This window comes from Sinocyclocheilus rhinocerous, unplaced genomic scaffold (assembly GCF_001515625.1).
Source record: "Sinocyclocheilus rhinocerous isolate Xijiao unplaced genomic scaffold, SAMN03320098_v1.1 scaffold287, whole genome shotgun sequence".
NCBI classification, from domain to species: Eukaryota; Metazoa; Chordata; class Actinopteri; order Cypriniformes; family Cyprinidae; genus Sinocyclocheilus; species Sinocyclocheilus rhinocerous.
In genome coordinates, this window is record NW_015633524.1 from 707,546 (window position 1) to 728,327 (window position 20,782).

Consider the following 20,782-nt stretch of genomic DNA (forward strand, 5'->3'; position numbering starts at 1 on the left):
GCCTTGGCTTATTGTCTTTGTAGTCTTCTAGGCCTTAACTAGGCTTGAAGTTAGAGGTATAGGTACACTCTAAAAAATGCTGGGTTAAAAAGGGACAAATCCAGCTATTGGGTTCTATTTAACCCAGCATTTTTTAGAGTGTAGCCTTGGTGAGCATAAAAACGTAAAATCAAATACATTAAAAAAAATAAAATAAAAAAACGGAATTATTCCAAAGGTTTGGCTGCCAGTCTCTATGAGTCCTACGGTTATATTTAACACCGCAATTTTTAGAGTGTAGTTGCTAAAGCTGTTGTTGCAATGGATGGGACACAAACTCATGTAGGTGAGTTCAAAACTGATACTTTTAATATTTGCTGATCCCATCCATCATTTTCTGTCCACTCTCTACTATTACTATAAATAAAAGTTAATGTAAATGTCATTCGTAGTCCTCACCTATGTATCCCGCCATGCCTTCGTATCTCTGCTCTGCAGGGTCATGGAAGGTGTTTTTTTTGGGAACGACAAACTCTTGCCCAGATTGCATCACTACAGTGCCGTTCCAATCGAAAGCGCCCACGGCTCCCAGCATCACACCCGCCTTTCAGAAAGATATACATTATATTACATATATTACAATTACACTCTAAAAAATGCTGGGTTAAATATAACCCAGCGCTGGGTTAAAAAGGGACAAACAGCTATTGGGTTGTTTTGACCCAGCGGTTGGGTTCAAAACAACCCAACCGCTGGGTCAAAACAACCCAATAGCTGGGTTTGTCCCTTTTTAACCCATCATTTTTTAGAGTGTACAAGCACATTTGAGCTTCTACTTACAATATGTGAAGTGCTATACTGTATGTGTGTGCGTTGATCAATGTTTATATGTGAATAAAAGCATAAATTAAATCAACCATGTGTCTTCAGAAGACTTGGATTCATATGGATTACTTTTATGACGTTATGATGAACTCTGAAGTGTCAAAGTTTTGGAAGAATGGACTCTTAATGGAGGGACAGAACTTCAAAATTCCCCCAAAACTTGCTCCATTTCCTTCCATACGTGCCACACCCCGAACTCCATTTGTGCCATTCTTACAGGATGTGATAACTGGATTATAATTTACAAACAATTTATTTGTTCCGTTCGCATTTTATGACTAAGGCCCAGTGTGTTTACAGACTACCCAGCAATGCGTTCAAAAATTTGCTAGTGTTACTGCTGTCTCTGTCAAACTGAGAAAGGATGTGACACGCTGACAGACTCATTGTACTTCCTTCTGTGATTCATAACCAAACACTGAAGAGTTTGCACGTTTCCTCTGTAGTTATGCACGACTCACCAGCAGCAGGATGTCAGATGAGGTAAATCAGACAACAGGACGGGGTCAGAATCTGATCTGAATTACAATTCTCAAGAGAGCAGACTGACAGGACACTTACTTTAGACGTGTGAGCGCTGAATCCCGACTGAGACATTTCCATCTCAAACGAGGAGGTGTGTTTCTCAGATGTGGCTGTTAGACAAAGGCCATTTTTACATTTTTGACAGGTTTCATGACATTAAACATTTTAAATATGATTCACTTGTTTGCAGTAAGAAAATATGCCTAACTAGATAGTTATAGTTAAAACTGTAGTATTTTTGGAAGAAACTGGGAGAGCTTGTTTCTTCATCAGAACAGATTTGGAGAAATGTAGCATTACATCACTTGCTCAGCAATGGATCCTCTGCAGTGAATGGGTGCCGTCAGAATGAGAGTCCAAACAGCTGATAAAAACATCACAATAATCCAATCCAATAAGTAATCCACACCACTCCAGTCCATCAATTAATGTCTTCTGAAGTGAAAAGCTGCATGTTTGTAAGAAACAAATCCATCATTAAGATGTTTTAACTTTGGGTGCTTCTAGTCTAGATTTTTAACTTCATTTTTATCTTCATTGTCAACTTCAGACGCTTTTAGTCAAAATACCAGTTCATAATTCATAATAACTGTTCCTCCAATGAGTTCATCTCCTGTTGTCCTCTCACATCAAAATTCACCAACATATTTGTTTAGAACTGATTTGACTGTTTTCACTTGTCACTTTCACTTGTGCTTGATCTGTACATATTTCTCTCCAGATTCAGACGCGACTTGTATTTTAGCCAGAAGAAATGGTTAAAAAGTTAAAAATGTCTTAGTGATAGATTTGTTTTGTACAAATGTGCAGCTTCTCAGTTAACTGATGGACTGGAGTGGACTGGATTACTTGTGGATTATTGTGATGTTGTTATCAGCTGTTTGGACTCTCGTTCTGACGGCACCCATTCACTGCAGATGATCCTTTGGTGAGCAAGTGATGTAATGCTACATTTCTCCAAATCTGTTCTGATGAAGAAACAAACTCATCTACATCTTGGACGGCCCGAGTGTGGTAAATTCTCAGCAAATTTTCATTTGGGGGTGAACTATTCCTTTAATGCCAGTCTAGGAGATTTTTTGCCTGATTTATCATCAGCAATGTATGTCCAACCGTATGATTAATACTTAACTAAACATACTATATTAGGTACGTTACCCTCTAAGGCAAAGATCTTGCTTCCTAAGGCATCCACGATGGTCACTAATGCTGCTTCATCCGACACATTGAAGAAATGATCGCTTTTGAGCTCGCTAGCAATAAATTCGATTTCGTCAATAAACTTCTTTATTTCTTCATTGGTTTTATTTTGTCGATTATAGTCACCAAGGACCTACAAAAGACAAAATTACATGTGCCACGTTAAACATGAACAGCAATCTATATTGTCTACTGAAACCATTGAATCCATGCACCACAGCATTTATTTATCATACATGGATGAATATACTTACAGCAACAGCGAACCGCTCAATCCCATCTCGTTCACACTGATCCGTGACATTTTTCAAATTGTAGTGGTCATGTGACTCGCCATCTGTGACGATCACCATGACTTTTTTGACTCCTGGTCTTGCTCCTCGCTCCACTGTAAAGGCCTCTTTCCTTTAGAAAAGAAACAACATCAGGTCAGGATATCAGTATTATTGTAGTATCATTCAGACACTATTAGTTTTTCAAAAATAGTTAAATAGTTAAAAAAGTTATTGGGTCGTTTTATATGTCTATATAGTTTTCATTTATTTTTATTTTTATTTTAGTACATTGAATAAAACTAAGTGAAAATAAGATACTGCTTTGGCAACTAGCTAAAATAAAATAATCTTACAACCACTTGAACTAAAACTAATTTATAAAAAATAAATTAATGCTAAATATAAATATAAAAAAACTAATAAAAATGACAAATAAAAATACCAATAAATAATAATAGAATTAATTTTTTTACATTTACATGGAAATTAAAAAGAAAGTTGGAAATATATAAACAATATATGATTCAAAATATTAATAAATGCTATAATAGTACATAAATAATACTTTTCCAAACTTGTATACATTTATTTTGCCCTGCGGAAAGAAAATAAAAACTTCAGTAATTGTTTTTTTTGTCCATACATTGAAAATCAGTGGGGTCAAATGTTCAAAACATTCTTTAAAATATCTTTTTTGAGTTTCAAAACAGGTAAGTCAGTCATAGATATTTGGAACCACAACAGGGGAAGTAAATGGTGACAAAATCTTCATTTTTGAGCCAACTATTCCTTTTAAAAAGCAGCTTGTGTTAAACATCCAATGATGCAGTAAGTGGATATTTTATTTTAACCTGATGTCATTTCTAAAGTGTTTGAAGACAAACTACATGGTTGCTCTCCAGAGCACTATAATTACACAAATCTCACCCGGGCTGGTCCGATTTCAATGCTCTGGAGAAATTTGACCAGAAACTCGGTGATGGGATTCCACGGGTAGATGCTGTTGGAACCGTCCAACACTATGACAATGTCCATATCCTGCTTGCACTCTGAAACAAGCAAATAAACCTAATGAGCACCTTCTTTACAATTATACAGCGAGAAAGAGAAATAAATACCACATTGCTTTCCTTTAAATTCCTGAAAGGAAGCTGAATGCCAACAGCCAACTAGTAGGTTTACATGACATAGCTGACTGAAACTGTGCGCACTTATATAAAAATGTATAATAAAAAAGCAGTGGTTAATCACAGCTTATGCTGTTTTTCCAGTCACTTTTTGTATATGGAAGAAAAGAGATGTGACCTTTCATTAGAAACTCAATATAGTTTGTACATCTGTTTATACCGTGGTAAATAAAGGCTTAGACTGCGCATCTGAATGCTAACCATCGCTATTTGCCATTTAGAATCAAACTGAGAATTCACATTTGCATTTAATGATGCAGAATTCAAATGAAGTGATGCGGCGGACAGTGCTGGTTGTTGCTATGAAACATCATACAGTATGTATGTGTGTGTTTATGATGAGTCACTGGTTCTGTGTTGCGTTGGGAGATGTCAGCTCTCCTAAACACTGTCCTAACATGGACATGCGGCGCAGGGGTTTACTCGGCTGGAATGCGCTAATGTACACTCACAACACGTGTGTGTCGTACCTCGTACAGTCGGAGCGATGGAGTTGAGGACTTTGAAGGAGGAGCTGACGTTCGAGCAGATCCCAGTGATGTACTGCTGTTTTCCACACATGTAGCCGTACTGAGGACCACAGGCCTGTCCAGAGGGAACGAGAGAGAGGGATTGGAGCACTGAGTAGCTGACATGAAACTTTATGGTCATCACAGAAAAAAAGCCTAGCATTTTTTTTTTTTTGACTTATATTTTCATAATTTGGCTGGACAGCAAAGATTCATACACATGTACACTGCTATAAAAATGAATGAATAAATAAATAAATAAAACTTTAACTGAAATGAAACACATGTACACTGCAAGATTTTCAATGTTTTTTTTTTTTTAAAAGTCGCTCATCAAAGTTGCATTTCTTCGATCTAAAATACAGTAAAAACAGTAATATTGTGAAATATTATTGCAATTTAAAATAAAGCTTTTCTATTTTAATATACTTTGAAATGTAATTTATTCCTGTGATTCAAAGCTGAATTTTCAGCACCCATTACTCCAGTCTTCAGTGTCACGTGATCCTTCAGAAATCAGTCTAATATGCTGATTTATTATCAATGTTGAAATTCTTTTGAAATTGATGAAAACAAAGTTTTAAAAAAACAACATTTATTCAAAATGACGATGAAAATTCAGCTTCGCATCACAAGAATAAATTACATTTTAAAATATATTCAAATATAAACCAGTTATTTTAAATTGTAATCAAATTTCAAAATATCACTGTTTTTACAGTACTTTATCAAATAAATGCAGCCTTGGTGAGCGTAAGAGACTTCTTTCAAAAACATTCGAAAATTATACTGAACCCGAACTTTTGAATGATAGTATATACACATATATCCAGTCTTGTGGAATGACTATTCCATTTTTAATGTAATTGTTGAGAGTCGAGACCTCCCACAATTAATTATTTCATTTGTAATGTTTATGTGGAACTATTTCCGTTTCAGTCCTTTGCAGCATATGGGAGCTGGAGCTGCATATGGGAACAGTTGGAAACAATGTGTCAAAAAGCTTAATAGTACATGGGAATGTTTAGGGGTGACATGCTGAACTCCGTATCGTTTTCATTACCTTCTATTAAACTGGTTACATGGAATATTTGTATATTAAAACATCATTTGTCACACTGCAGGACCAGTCAACTAGCGAACTAGTGAAATGAAAAAAGGTGATAAAAAGTGCTGAAAATGTCCAGTTGTCACTTGCTTGAGTTCTGTGTTACACACCTTGTCAAACAAAATCCTAAAGCAATTTTTATAATAACTTGGGACTCAGTCCTAATGGGATCAACTAAGATCCTACTGGATAAACTGAAATTCCTACTTTTCCATTGCATTTTTCCTTGCTCAGAATGTCAGTTTATCCATTCGGATTACACTTGATTCATAGAGGATTCCTGTTTGATCCCATTAAGTGCAGCTCCAAATTAAACATTTCTTTAGGATTTTTTGAGTACTGGAAAAGCTGCGTTTTCATGAACTGCAATCACAGATTGCTGACAATTTGTTCAGTCATAAAGTATAACCAAACGTAGACATAGTGCCAGCATGTCATGGCTGTTCTATAATTATAAACATTAACTGGAAAACCGAGTGTTTCCGTAATGTAATGATTTAAAAAGTCTGTGATCAGACACTATTAATTAACAGTGGCTGAAGTAACAGAAGACATATAAAGATCTCAGTGCAATCACATCCGCAGATGTTCCCTACCAGAAAGCCACTGCCGTCTGGGTTAACCACCAGCGTCGTCCCCATAGTCATGTTTTCCTTCACTTCATTTATGTTCGGAATTGTTGTGTTTTCTGTAAGAAAAATAGACACATATGCACTCACAGTGAAAATCCTATGAAATGAATATCTAAACAAAAACTCCCCTGCATTTTCCCATAACACACATACACAGACCCTTGAGATTGTCTTTCTACTTGCCTTTTTAAAAACAAACGACATTGCTAGAGTCCTTTATGTGGGGTTTTAATGGAGAAAAAACAGTTTTGCAGCTTTTTTGTCCCTTCCTGCTTCACAAACACACAATGCGAAAAAGCCATGGGCATGAAAACTAGTACGAAAAATAATATTGTTAACCCATACAATCTACATTGTACACTGACATATTTAAAAAGATGACTTATAAAAGGGAAAACACTGAGGGTAGAGATTCTTCTGAATTCCTGTTGGAAGTGTCTGATTTTGAGGCAGATCCCTGAAGTAATGAAAGACGACATGCAACATTGAGTTATCTGGCGAAGGATTATGTAATTAGGTGTAGATTAGACATTAAAATGTTTTTTGGATCACTTCCTGTCTAGGCCTCCTCTGAGAGTCAGACATTCAGGCAGAGGTTAACATAAGAACAGATTTAGCGCTACAGGCTAATGAGACTAACAAACAAAACATTATATCATGAACCAATGAACCAACCACTCCAAATATCAACAGATAAATGGGGGCAATGCAAAAAACACGGGCTGATTTCTGTTAATCACTAGCTCAAAAACAAAAACAGTAAGAGCCTCTGTACTAGCTTGTTCTTTTTACTTGCATTGAATCGCTTGAATTGTATATAATTCCTCATTTGTACGAGGCTTCAGATAAAAGTATCTGCTAAACAAATGTAATAAATGTAAATGACCCATGAGTCGAGGTCAAAGTCTCTCTGGCCATTATCAGGATGAGCTCTCAGGCCACAATCTGCTTTAGCTCCTCTTGTATTCTCACAGTAACACCTCTAGAAAGTGTACACAGATGTTACAGCTGTGGGGTATTCTCTGTGCATGTTTTACACATCCAGGTGCTGTTAAGTGTCAAGACATTAGCATTCACACAAGGCTTCCTAAATTAAATGATCATACTTGCTCCTGAATTAGAAGGATGGGACTTTCCTCTGATGCACTTCCGCATTTGGTGACTGATAATAACTTTGACTAATAAGGACAAAGCAACATATCTAAACTGTAAACATGAGATCTATCTTGCAATGCATTGTAGTTTTGCTATGTGGCATACAGTACACCACAATTGAAAAGTTTGGGATCAGTAGAATTTTTTTCACAAAAATACAGTAAAAACAGCAATATTGTAAAAAAAAATTTTTTCCAATTTACAATAACTGTTTTCTATTTTAATACATTTTAAAATGTAATTTATTCCTTTGATCAAAGCTGAATTTTCAGCATCATTACCCCAGTCTTCAGCGTCACATGATCCTTCAGAAATCATTCTAATATGCTGTTTTGCTGATCAAGAAACACTTATTATTATCAATATTGAAAACAGTTGTGCTGCTTAACATTGTTTGTGTAAATTGTGATACTTTTTTCAGGATTCTTTGTTCAATAGTTACAAAAACAGCATTTATTTGAAATGGAATTTTTTTGTAACATAACTGTCACTTTTACTGTAAATTGAATGCATCCTTGCAGAATAAAATGATTGAAAATGGAAACAGACTGTTGATAATGACTAAACTGAAGGTATTTCTTTGTCGAAAAGTTGCAATGATGAATCAATAATTGTCTTGACTTTAAGACTGAGGAAGGGTGTACCATTTCCCTTCTCTGGAGGTTTTATTTTGGAAAGATGATTTGAGAACTTCATTCTCAAATCTGGAGGAGTTTGCATGCTAAGTCAAAGTGCCATGTTAGTGCGTGTTTATCAGCCGAAATCTGCTAGTACCCTTGAGTCACGCAGCAGTGTTTGGGACAGTCAAAGTAGTACCAACTAAGGAAGTATGTCCATTTCTCGCCAACTGAGGTAATGTCTGTTACCCTTCCTATAACAAGTTTTCTGGTATAACCACACCCACAGAGTAAAAACACACAGTAAATACAGACTAATGATTCACAGCAATGAACAAAAATAGCTTGTGGAAAACATGATGGCACTAACCGAACACACAAATGCTTTCAGGAAGGCCACCTCTCACCTGGCAAAAGGAACTTTTCACATCCAGTGTTTTTGTTTTGTCCAACGGGGCACCTGTAGACGTCTCCGGTCCGTTTAGCCGGCTGTCCAGTCAGAGGAGAACCAATCAGAACCCTGCAGGAAGTAGAGAGTGGGCTCATTTATCCCTGACCGCAAAAAAACCCTTGGGCTTTGTGAGAAAGTGGAAGCACGCTGAGCCAAAGTGCAGTTGATTGATTCGCCAGTTTTCCAGTGGGAAAGAAAAAGCATAACATAAATATGCACATGCTTATTTTTAAATATTACAGTAAAATGGAACATATGTGAAATGTCAGAACGACGAGGAGAAAAGAGTTTCTTTTTTCGGAACAATAACTGTTAGAGAGTTTGAATACGATGTTGATGGATATGTGATGTTTTACCCTTGAAGCCCACTATGATTTATGCGCTTTACAGTGAGATAACATTAAAAGGTTGTTTATGTTTCATTATGTTCTGTGTTACATCTGAGTGCACTTAGCTGAATAAAGAACATTCGCCGTGTTCCTCAGGTTTCTAATGGCGGTTTTTGACAACAGTGCTAAAAGTAGACATCCTTGTGTAAGCATGTAAACAACTCAAGTCATTAACATTCCTGTGCACAAATGGGCCTTGACACAGCAGTGGATACAAACGGGAGTCCATGCAATCTTCCCTTCTTTGAACACCAGTCACCTTCTATATATTTTAGCCTTGACTGACTGATAATTCACAAAAAAATACAAACATTTTAATAAACTTCATGTCATTTCAAACCTTGTGTCTGTGGAAAACAAAATGAGAAATACTGCATAATGTCCTGGCTGCTCTTTTCCATATAATGAAAGTGAATGGGGACGGAGGTTGTTAAGTACAAATAATACCAAAATGGCACCAAAAAGCAGCATGAAGTTTATCCACATAAGTCTTCGGAAGTCATATGAGAACTTTGTGTGAGAAACAAGCTGTAATTTAAGTCACATTCTCCTCCACCGTAACTTTAAAATCTCATTTGTGGTCATATACATTGAAATATGATGCATAAAGTCACAACAATAAATGCAGCTACAAGACATTTGAGAAACATTGGGCACTTTACACAAAGTCACCGATGTCTTAAACCACTTCTAGGATAATTTTATGATGCTTTATGTCATTTTTGATTCTCAACACCTTCCGCCTCTATTCACATTCATTGTATGGAAACGAGCAGCAACAATATTCTGCAAAATATATTTTTTGGGGAAAAAAAGGGGAAGAAATCCAATCACTGAGGTTTGAGGTGACATGAGATGTCAATTTAAGTCTCGTCCTCTAATTTTTAGCTAATGAAAACCTTTTAAATAAAAATACTTAATATCTAAAGCCAACTTAAACAGAATATCAATAAAATAACATTGACTTCCTGTAGAAATGTGATTAAAAAGGCTTTCTTTGGTTCTTCAAAGAAAGTACTGTATGAATGTTTTTTAAAAGCTTTTCATTAAACAATTTTTGCTGCTTTGCTGTTATTGTGATCCTCAAAAAACCCTAATGTACTCTTTAAAATCCATCCCGATCACGTCTGTCAAATCATCTAACTACCCTGAACAGGTCATTGGCAAGGTTTACAAGTCAAGGCCACCTGTGAGAGGCTTTGGGGGTTTCACACCAGCTGAGATGTTTCTCTGGAAGTACTGTAGAGGGTTAACCATTACAAGTGGTGCTAAAACATGCTGCTGGACCCATTTTTAAGAGACTACAGATGTCTGAATTCACTGAGGTTTCGCTGAGGGGAACTGTTTCATACAGTAGGGAATTAGTTCCCATTTATTTATATTCGTAATGGAGTTAGCAGGCCTTAGTACATTAGCTTGATGACTTTATTGGGAAAAAAAACGAGCCATTACAAAAGCAGACTACATCAGTGGTGCTCATAGGTTTACAATGACAATTCTTCAATATACAATGAGTATATTGTTTATTATGTAGTAAATTAGTGCATCAAAACCGCTTGCTATAGTGTCATGACACTCAAGCATGTGAATTGTTTTGGTTGTACAAAATGGTAAATAGAGGCAAAAAAGCAATGGCCAATCAGAATTCAGTATGCAAATATTACAATGACATTATCAATGTCGGTTCGATTTCGAATGGCGAACATTCCAATCACATACATCAAGTGGAGATTTTTAAACTTTCAAATCTAAATGTTCTAATAATATACAGTAAATACTAAAATAAATAGCACACCTATGGCCAGTTTTACTAACAGCTTGCGCCAGCGCAAGCCGTCTTTTGGCGTTACAATTGTACTGTCAGGTTTTACTAAAGACGAGCAGTGAAGAATTAGCGCTGAAAAGGTGTTGACAGTTATTTTTGCACCTGACCTTATTGAATATGCATTTGTATCAGTTTCCCTTTCAGACACAAAATTTATGGGAGGAGAGTATTCAAATGAAACACACAACGTGTTTTACTAAGGTTTGCGCTCGTCAAATTATTGGTAATAGCTAATTATTTTATTCCCAAAAAAGAATGTCTTAAACTATTTTGTGCTTGAAATGGCTGCATTTGTTGTTGCTAGGAGGAGGCACCGCAGAGAACAGAGAGTGCATGGTAGAACGGAGAGGATTTTTTCCACACGTATTAATTTATTTGGAATGCCAGAAGAACACATTATCCGAACATATCGTTTGCCAAGCCATGTTATTTTTAATTTGCTTCAGGAAATAAAAGACGGCTTGGAACCCTCAACTAGGAGTCACGCAATACCAGGTCTAGGGTTGCAAAAAGGTGGAAAATTTCCCGTAAATTTCAGAAACATTCCAGAAATTTTGGAAACTTTCCAGTATTTTTTTATTTGAATCTTCCAGGAATTTTTGGAAAGTTTCCGGCAATTTACCGGCAATTTTCCACCCCTTGGCAACTCTAACCAGGTCTATCAAAACTTCGTGCAACCCTTCATTTTTTGGCCTCGGGTTCTTTTCAACATACTGTGGCTTCTTTATTCTTTATTTGCGACTGTGCTAATTTGCGTTGCGCTTGGTAGATTGCGTTGGTCGATATGTAAATGAGATGTTGCCTCTGTGTTCTTTAAATTGCGCATTGTCAGTGAATCACCCGCAGAAATTTCCACGCCCATCGGCGCTGTTTTGTAATTGTGCTCTCGCGCTAATTTGCCCTGTTTAGTAAAACTAAGCATTTATAGATATCATGTAAAAACATACCACTTTCCCTCACTGTTCTCAAACTGTTGGACGGTGTATCCGAACATGTCCTCCACTGGTCCACTGAATGACATCTGGTTCTTCTCGTCCACATTGAAACATGACAACCATGGCAGCAGAGCTATCAAGAAACATACAATAAAAAAGACAACATAAGTATCACATACGTACAATATGCATCTCACTTTATCTTATAAATAAGACTAAGGGTCAGTTTGTCCAATAATAAAAAAAAAAACGTTTCCAATGAGCAGATAATATAAATGCTAGTATTTACTAGCATGAATGGAACATTAGCCTACAAGTTAATGCAATTACTCAGCTGTTTATTAATTGTTAAATATTTATAATGAATATTAATATAGATGAGTAAATAAACACACAGACTTTCCATTTCCCTTTTCTGTTTTGGGAGAGAGAGAGAGAAATAGTCCCAGTTGTTCATGCCCAGTTGTGTGGGATTGAAACATGCAAATCCTACGGGGAGCAATACACGCATAGTAGGCAGAGGAATTTCACAGAGCAATGCGGAGTAGCCGTCCTGACCCCTTGGACAATGTCCTCTTCATAAAGACCACCAGAGTCTGACTTTTAGTACTGTATATAAAAGGAGAACTAAATATAGTGTTTAAATGCTTCATTGTGCAGAGGCCACAGAGAGTCTTTTCACATGTTGTGTGCAACGGAATTCCAGTCATGATTTATTCAATTCCAGGATTTGGAAGGGAATTGTGAAGATTAACAAATCACTGTGGTGTTGAGTAGATGGCTGGATCTGGGTGAGAATACGAAGAGACAGAAATCCAGTTGTGCTGCCTTACGTCTGATGATAACAGTCATGTTCTGAGCTAATGAATGTAGAACATGTAGTCATGGCTCAATGAGGAAACAGAGAGGCAGTGTATGTTCGTGGGTCACGCCTCGTATGAATGTCCACTCAACAGTAATTAAGATTTCCAGCCAAGCCTCCAAACCCGCTTTCCATTGAGTCTTAACTTCTGAGGACGATATGCATGAAGAGTGACCATCTGAAAGACCAGACCAAAGACCATTTATACACTCAGCACTATGACAGGCAAGACACAACCAATGTATTCTGGAAAACCAAGCAGAAGGAAAAGAAGACGAAAAGACGAGGAAGCGCAGAAGAAGAAGAAACATGTTCATTAGAGACGTGCTGACCAGTGGGCCTTTCTTGGCCGGAGGAACTACTGTTTTGTTTTGAGTGAGATTTGCAAGTTAGATAAGCAGAATGAATTTCCTCTGCAATCTAGACGGAAGCAATGCGTTTCGTAACCAGAGAAAGAACAAGAGCTGAACACGAAGACATTCAAAATACGAAGGTGAAGAAGAAGACCAACACAAAGCCGATGAACACAATGAAGCTGTAGACGAATCTAAAGATGAAGTTGAGGCTAAGAAGAAGCTAATAAAAGTGAAGCTCAAGAAAATTACGATGCAGAAGAGGCTGAAAAGGAGCTAAAATAAGGCCCAGAAGCTCAGTGAGGCCAGAAAGAATCTGAGGAACGTGAAGATATATAACGATGAAGAAGATAAATAAGAAGCTGAAGAAGAAGCTGATAAAAGTGAAGCTCAAGAAAATGGAGCTGCAGAAGAAGCTGAAAAGGAGCAATTGAAGCTCAAGAAGGCCAGAAAGAATCTGAGGAACGTGAAGATATAACAATGCAGAAGATGAAGAAGCAGCTGAAGAAGAAGAACATGAAAAGACACCGAAGAAGATGACTACGAAGGAGATAAAGAAGAAGACAATGTGCAATAGAACACGTTTTACTGCAAACTAATAAATGTGTTTGGAAAAACAAGAACAGAAAGAAGAAGAAAGTGAAGAAGAAGACAGAATAATAAGAGAAAGAAATGGAATGAAGAAGAAGAAGAAAATGATGATGATGATTCAAAAGAAGTTGTAAAAACCTCAGAGGAGAAGCTGAAGAAAAATAAGAAGACAAAGAACGATAACAAGAAGAAGTTGAAAGAAGAAGAAAAAGGGCTAGACGAAGAGAAGAAAGTGATGAATCTGAAGAAAAAGCTGCAAAAACATCAAAGGAGGAGCTGAAGAAAAACAGTGCATATTTGAGAAACTGAAAGTCAGCTAAACAACAAATGTCCAACAATCATGTTTCGGAAAAGCAAGAAGAGCAACAAAAATAAGACAAAGAGGCAGGAGAAGATGACATACTGAAGTATGACAAAGACGAAGAAGAGATGTGCCAACCCGTTCCCGTCCTGAGGGGCAGCTGTTCTGTTTTGGGTCGGATTTGCAAGTTAGATAAACAGAATGAATTTCCTCTGCAATCTACTGACTCTGTAAACAAAGACGTAGAGGGCCAAAGGCAACCGGACAGCTGGCTTCCTCCTCACAGACACACACCATCCTCTAAAAACCAGGAGAACTGACTCCTCTCTTAATGAAGAGGGTGTTTGTAATGTAGAACGAGAGGAAAAGGCAAGACTTCCTGCTGAGGTTTAATGCAGGACGCTCTCTGAGCTTGTGCTCTGCAAACACACCCAACACTTATGCAAACACAGCGACACACACATAACCTTGGGAATACATGGAAAGCCAGGCCTTTAAAACACTTACATTGGGGTTCAATCATTTTTGCTGGATTCATGCTAATGGTGAATGGGAATGTATCATCCATTCCCTCAATAGACGTGATTGATTTCAAGCCTCAGCAGTATGTCAGAGAAAATACAAATGCAATTAGGTGATTCAAGATGGCCACCAGCCAAAGAGGCCCTTAGCATTGATCACAGATGGGGAAGACGCCCAGACACATGGATCACAGCAGTCCAAGAACACAATTTATAGTCAAGACTCAGGTGTTCAGGGGTTTCTTACTCTTAAAGAACAGCAGAATCCCTCCGGACCATAGATGGAATATTAAATAAATATGAACTGAACATAAAAACTATGAAGCACCAAACAGGAAATCATTATATAAAATCTGACTATATAAATGTAAATTGTGAATATAGAAGTGAATTAGAATATATATTTTTTTAAATCTGAATATATAAATGTAAATCAGAATATATAGTTGTAAGTCTGAATATCAAAATATATCCTTATAAATCAGAATATAAAGATAAAAATCTTAATATATAATTGTAAACCATGATTAAAGCTGCAAGCAGCGATGAAAGGGCCCTCGCACCCGGGCTCACCGCCACCCGGTGGCTTTTGGAAAAGAGCAAAGAGTGGGCTACAGAATTAGCTGAGAGAGTTTCTTTTATACATAAGCACAATTATGTATAAAAGAAACTCTCTCAGCTAATTCTGTAAACGCAGTGTTTAATATTACTGAAATACTATTATTTTTATTAATATTTTTAATATAGTTTAATTTAGTTTTTTTGGTTTCCTTTTTCATTTAAAATTTTCTCCGAAGTTTTAGTCATTTTGTTGTGTTTTTGTTATTTTTAGTTCTAGGTTTTTATGTCTATATAGTTTTATTCACTTTTATTTCAGTTTTAGCTTTAGTTATTTTAGTACGTCAAGTAAAAAAAAATTAAATTAAATGACAAAAGCAACTACACTCTAAAAAATGCTGGGTTGTTTCAACCCAATTTTGGGTCAAATATAGACTAATCCACCTGTTGGGTTAAAAAGTTAATTTAAAAATGTAACCAAAATTTAACTCAACAGTTGGGTTAGTCCATATTTGACCCAAAATTGGGTTGAAACAACCTAGCATTTTTTAGAGTGTAGCTGAAACATAAAAGATTTTATTTATATATTATATTATTTATATTTTAACAATGGTTAATGGTTGTAATTGTTATTTTAGTCAACTTTTATACAGGGCAGTTTTTCAGAATGATTTAAACTGGTAATTATTTACAATCCCATGAAAAAATTTATTTTATGATTTGATTCATACAAAAATGTATGGTTTTTTTAAAGCAGAAATGCGTCTGTGAAATGGGTTCATTTATTGTCTGCAGAAGAATATAAGCAGTGTTATTAATGTTATATTTTCTATTAACATTTTGAATGTGTTTTTTATATATATAATTTTAGTGAAATTGAAGTTTTAGTCATTTTGTTGTGTTTTTGTTATTTTTAGTTCTAGGTTTTTATGTCTATATAGTTTTATTCACTTTTATTTCAGTTTTAGCTTTAGTTATTTTAGTACGTCAAGTAAAAAAAAATTAAATTAAATGACAAAAGCAACTACACTCTAAAAAATGCTGGGTTGTTTCAACCCAATTTTGGGTCAAATATAGACTAATCCACCTGTTGGGTTAAAAAGTTAATTTAAAAATGTAACCAAAATTTAACCCAACAGTTGGGTTAGTCCATATTTGACCCAAAATTGGGTTGAAACAACCTAGCATTTTTTAGAGTGTAGCTGAAACATAAAAGTTTTTATTTATATATTATATTATTTATATTTTAACAATGGTTAATGGTTGTAATTGTTATTTTAGTCAACTTTTATACAGGGCAGTTTTTCAGAATGATTTAAACTGGTAATTATTTACAATCCCATGAAAAAATTTATTTTATGATTTGATTCATACAAAAATGTATGATTTTTAGAAGAAAAAAAAAAGTAAGCAAGAAGGTCCACCGCTAAACCTAACCCCCAGTAGAGCCTAAGCAGGCCATATAAAAATACAAATGAGATTGTACAAATTCATACAAAATTAATTCACCACCAATTTGCCAAAATGTAAAGTAGTTACAAATTGCCATGAGAGTGTGTTGACTGCTTATTAAAAGAACTTGCTCACAAGAATCATTTGTTTTGCAAATCGGACTGCACTGGTCACGCTGTATGTTTTTGATTCACTAAAAAGAACCGACTCATAAGGGTCATTTGTTTCTGGGTCACACTGTTTCTGATTTATTGAAAAGAACTAGCTAAGATGAGTCATTTGTTTGTGAATCAAACTACACTGGTCGCACGCTATATTTTTGATTCACTACAAAGTACTAGCCAAGAATAGTCATTTGTTTGTGAATCGGCTACGTTGTATGTTGCTTTTGTGTGCAGCCTGTGAAGACAACTCAAACACATTTCTTGCCATTATTTTCAATGCAGAAAGCAACATAGATAATACATGATTCTGTTTAGGCTCTAGATTATAAAGACATGGGGAAATGAGGGAAAATGTTTTTTATTCATCTTATTCACATGTGTAGAGCACTTCCTGCAAGTCACACTTGAGCTTCTGCTAAATGATTCAAATATAAATATAATGCACATTCGTTCATACAAGACAGGACATCCTTTACGCATGCATGCAGGGGTAAAGTGTGAAGAAAAAAAAAACTATAGCCCACACAAAGCAGAACTTTTTCCATCCAATTTACGAAAAGCACATGAAGACAATACTAAAGAACTGCTGTCAGCAGCTTTGTGTTTTCTGTGTTGCAAAGTTCCAAAAAGCATGCATGACTGTGACGAGAGGGGCGGGGCCGAGAGCCGTGGGAACGGAGCGAGGCCGGTGGAGTAAATGCTAATGCGCGACACCTGCGCCACTCACCGGTCTCGAGTCCCACGGAGGAGCTCCGGAAGGATAAAAGGAGGAGTGACGACAGTGTTGGAGGAGAGAGGACCAGGCCTGGATTTTATTTTGTGTTTTGTGTGCGGCAGTCGTCCGCGAGGGGCTGCCGCTTTACTTTCATTTTGTGTTTGTTTTTTTTATTAAAGTCTTTAAATGTTCGCCGGTTCCCGCCTCCTTCTTCCCGTGACTACGAACTGTGTTACAATGACCTTTCATGTTTTCATTTTGGAAAACCTTGCCAAACTAACATAGCTGGATGACTTGACATCATCAAAATGTTATCATCACGCCCAATTGTTTGTGATGCAAAGTCTTGGTATCCGTGGAGATGTAAGAAGAAAGTGGGGAACACGTTTTGGATCTTTAAAGTGACGAGCTCCATGCTTACATTGCAGACAAGGTCAAAGCCTGTTAAACGAGGCTGTCTTTCCCCTTCAGGTTTGATCATGTGTCACTTGACAGTGCCAAAATCTGATTAAATGTATTAAGCTGTAAGATTTAGTCATCCAACACCAGCAATGTGTTGGATTTATCTGTGCTAAGACTTTTTAAATTTGGCAGCGGGAGAGCTACGTGATTCTGAGGCCTGGGTCGAGGCCTTGTCTGGCTCACACATGCTCTTTCATGACAAAGCAGATCTCAAGCTAATCAAGTAAATGTGTCCTGTTGCACACACTCTCCTTGTCGCGTTCTTTCTTTCCTGGCCAAAGAGACTGATGTATCTGACTCAATTCACGTACTGACACGCACACAGGAAACACTTCATTGGGTTATTAAAAGAGCACTTAAAAGACAAGATAGAACAAAAAGACATAACTATTTACATTAAGAGCAGTATGTATTACAGTACAGTATTTAACAATATTAAAAATCTGGTTATGCCAAAGAGTTAATAATTATTTTCATGTTTTGGTTGATATTACAGTTGTATACTGATTTGTTTAACACAGTGTTTCCCAAATGGGTGTTTGTGAGTTGATGAAACGCTAATAATTAAATCAAATGTCAAGTTAAAATAAGTAAAAGTGGCGGCACAATTAATAAAAATAAAACATAAATCATTAGACAGCCTATAGTGCAGTTATCAAAACAAAGGCTGTGATTTAATATGTTTAATTAGTATGAGTATAAAATCTGTTACGCTACGTGTTTAAACATGTTTAAACTAAACACAGGAAATGAGAACATTTATACTAAAGAGCAAAATTTACTTAAAAAAAAAACAAAAGTCACAGAACACAAATCCACAAACAAAACATGACAATTTCACCAGTATTAAAAAAGTTTCAATATTTAAATGTTTGAACGTTTAGAATTTAAGACATAAATGTATTGTAACTTGCTGTGTAAAATCATTATTAGAACTATAGTGATCAAATATTCATATCTTCATTTTTATAATTACAGTTAAAGCAACAACACCCACAACAACAACAATAATAATAAGCCCTATACACATGCAGTCAAAATAAATTACTTAAATATTGAATCTAAATATTAAATACAAAAAAAGATTAAATATTTTATCTGTTTACTTACATATCATATGACCATTAAACAACATTAGAGAACCTGTGAACATTTGAATGTGCCATCAAATTATTCGATATTAACTTAAAATCTCAGAGGGTACTTCAAGTAAATATTTGACATCTGGACAAGACAAAAAAGTTCAGGGAACAACTATAATTAAAAAATACATTCACCGTATAAACAAAAGATATTAAAGTGTTACTATGATGTAATTTTCCCCCCCATATTGCAAAGCATAGCCCACACAAATACATTTACTATCTTTGTTTTCAACTACCTTTTTATTTTTAACTCAATTACTCAATGAAAAGAAAATAAAGTTGAGGCCCATATGCAACAATGCCCACAGATATAGCAGTGAATGCAATTCGCACATAGAAAGAGGTGCGTTTGCTTGGAAAAATAATGACTTTAAATTCACTTTATTTCGGTTAAGTGTTAAGTTGTATTGCAAGTGATTAGTAAATTCAAAATTTTTTGCACTGAAATGCTTCTTGCAAAAGTGGCAGCACTCTTTAGTGGATTCACCACACAACCCCAATATCCTGTTCCTGAATGTGCTGCCTTCAGATGTGTCCTCTCTGGGGGACTAGCGTTTTATTGGCCATGAAAAAGTCCGCCCACAGAATGACATAATGCTCCCTGCTGATTCCAGAAGCTTTCATTCCAGTTTCCTCCGCACTAACAGGGGAGAGACCCCGATCATGTTCTGTCAAACGCCCACCTTCTACAAACACTCACACGCAAACACACCCAGACACTCCCGAAAACACAGCCACACGGTGCACAGATGGGCCAGGAACCCAAGCTTGCTCAAGCATCACACACAAATGTTTTGAGACTAAAAATACAGTGCAGGGCAAAGCGGGTCACTTCCTGCATCTCAACCCAAAAAATAATAGCCAGAGTATCACTTTCCAATACAGTAAAGAAACAATCGAGCGTGAATGATTAATGTCATGATAACCCATACGACAAAAGCATATTTGCAAAAAGAATAATTTGCATGTTTAATTACATACATTTCCAGTATATTTTGTACAAAGTATATTTAAAAAATACATAATGTATTTTAAGTTTGGAAATGTATTTTGTAATACATTTGGCATTTGAAGGTTTAAATGAAATATATTTTCCACTGGCACATTATATTTAGCATATATTTTGCTCATAACAAAAATATACATTGCCAGTCAAAAGTTTGGAATAATTAAGATTTTTTAATGTTTTTGAAAGAAGCCTCTGCTCACCAAGGCTGCATTTATTTGATGAAAAATACAGTAAAAACATTAATATTGTGAAATATTATTACAATTTAAAAGAACTGTATTCTATTTGAATATATTTTAAAATGTCATTTATTCCTGTGATGAGAAAGCTGATTTTTGAACAGCCATTAACCCAGTCAGACATTTATAATGTTACAAAAGATTTCTGTTTCAAATAAATGTAGTTTTTTTTCTATTCATCAAAGAATCATGAAAAATGTAAAAAAAAAAAAATATATATATATATATATTATTAGTAGGAATTGAGCACCAGTATTATCCACATTTTAATGATTTCTGATGGGTCATGTGACACTGAAGACTGGAGTAATGATGCTGAAAATTCAGCTCTTCATCACAGGAATAAATTACATTTTAAAATATATCCACATAGATAACAGTTCTTTTAAATTGTAATAACATTTCACAATATTACTGTTTTTACTGTATTTTTGATCAAATAAATCCAGCCTTGGTGAGTATAAACTTCTTTCAAAAACATAAAAAATCTTAATTATTCTACGTTTCTGACTGTGTATATATTTTTTCCCATATTCATGACACTGCCATTCAGATCCTGTGGTCCCCTCCAATCAGAAAGTCATAAAATAGATGTTTTAGCAATTATTGCCAATTAGGTCAAATAAATAGCGCAGCCCTCCTTCCAAAAGGAAAAGGTTAGGCTGTCTATCTGCAGCATGAGAATAAAACGAAACATCCCCCGTGGCTAATCACAGGTGTAAGTGCGGCTCTGGAAAC

General features: G+C 35.8%; 1 pseudogene; it reads right to left on the minus strand.

Moving 5' to 3' along the window:
* Nucleotides 1-20,782, minus strand: part of LOC107744092 (integrin alpha-1-like) — a 49,509-nt pseudogene that overhangs the window by 21,219 nt on the left and 7,508 nt on the right.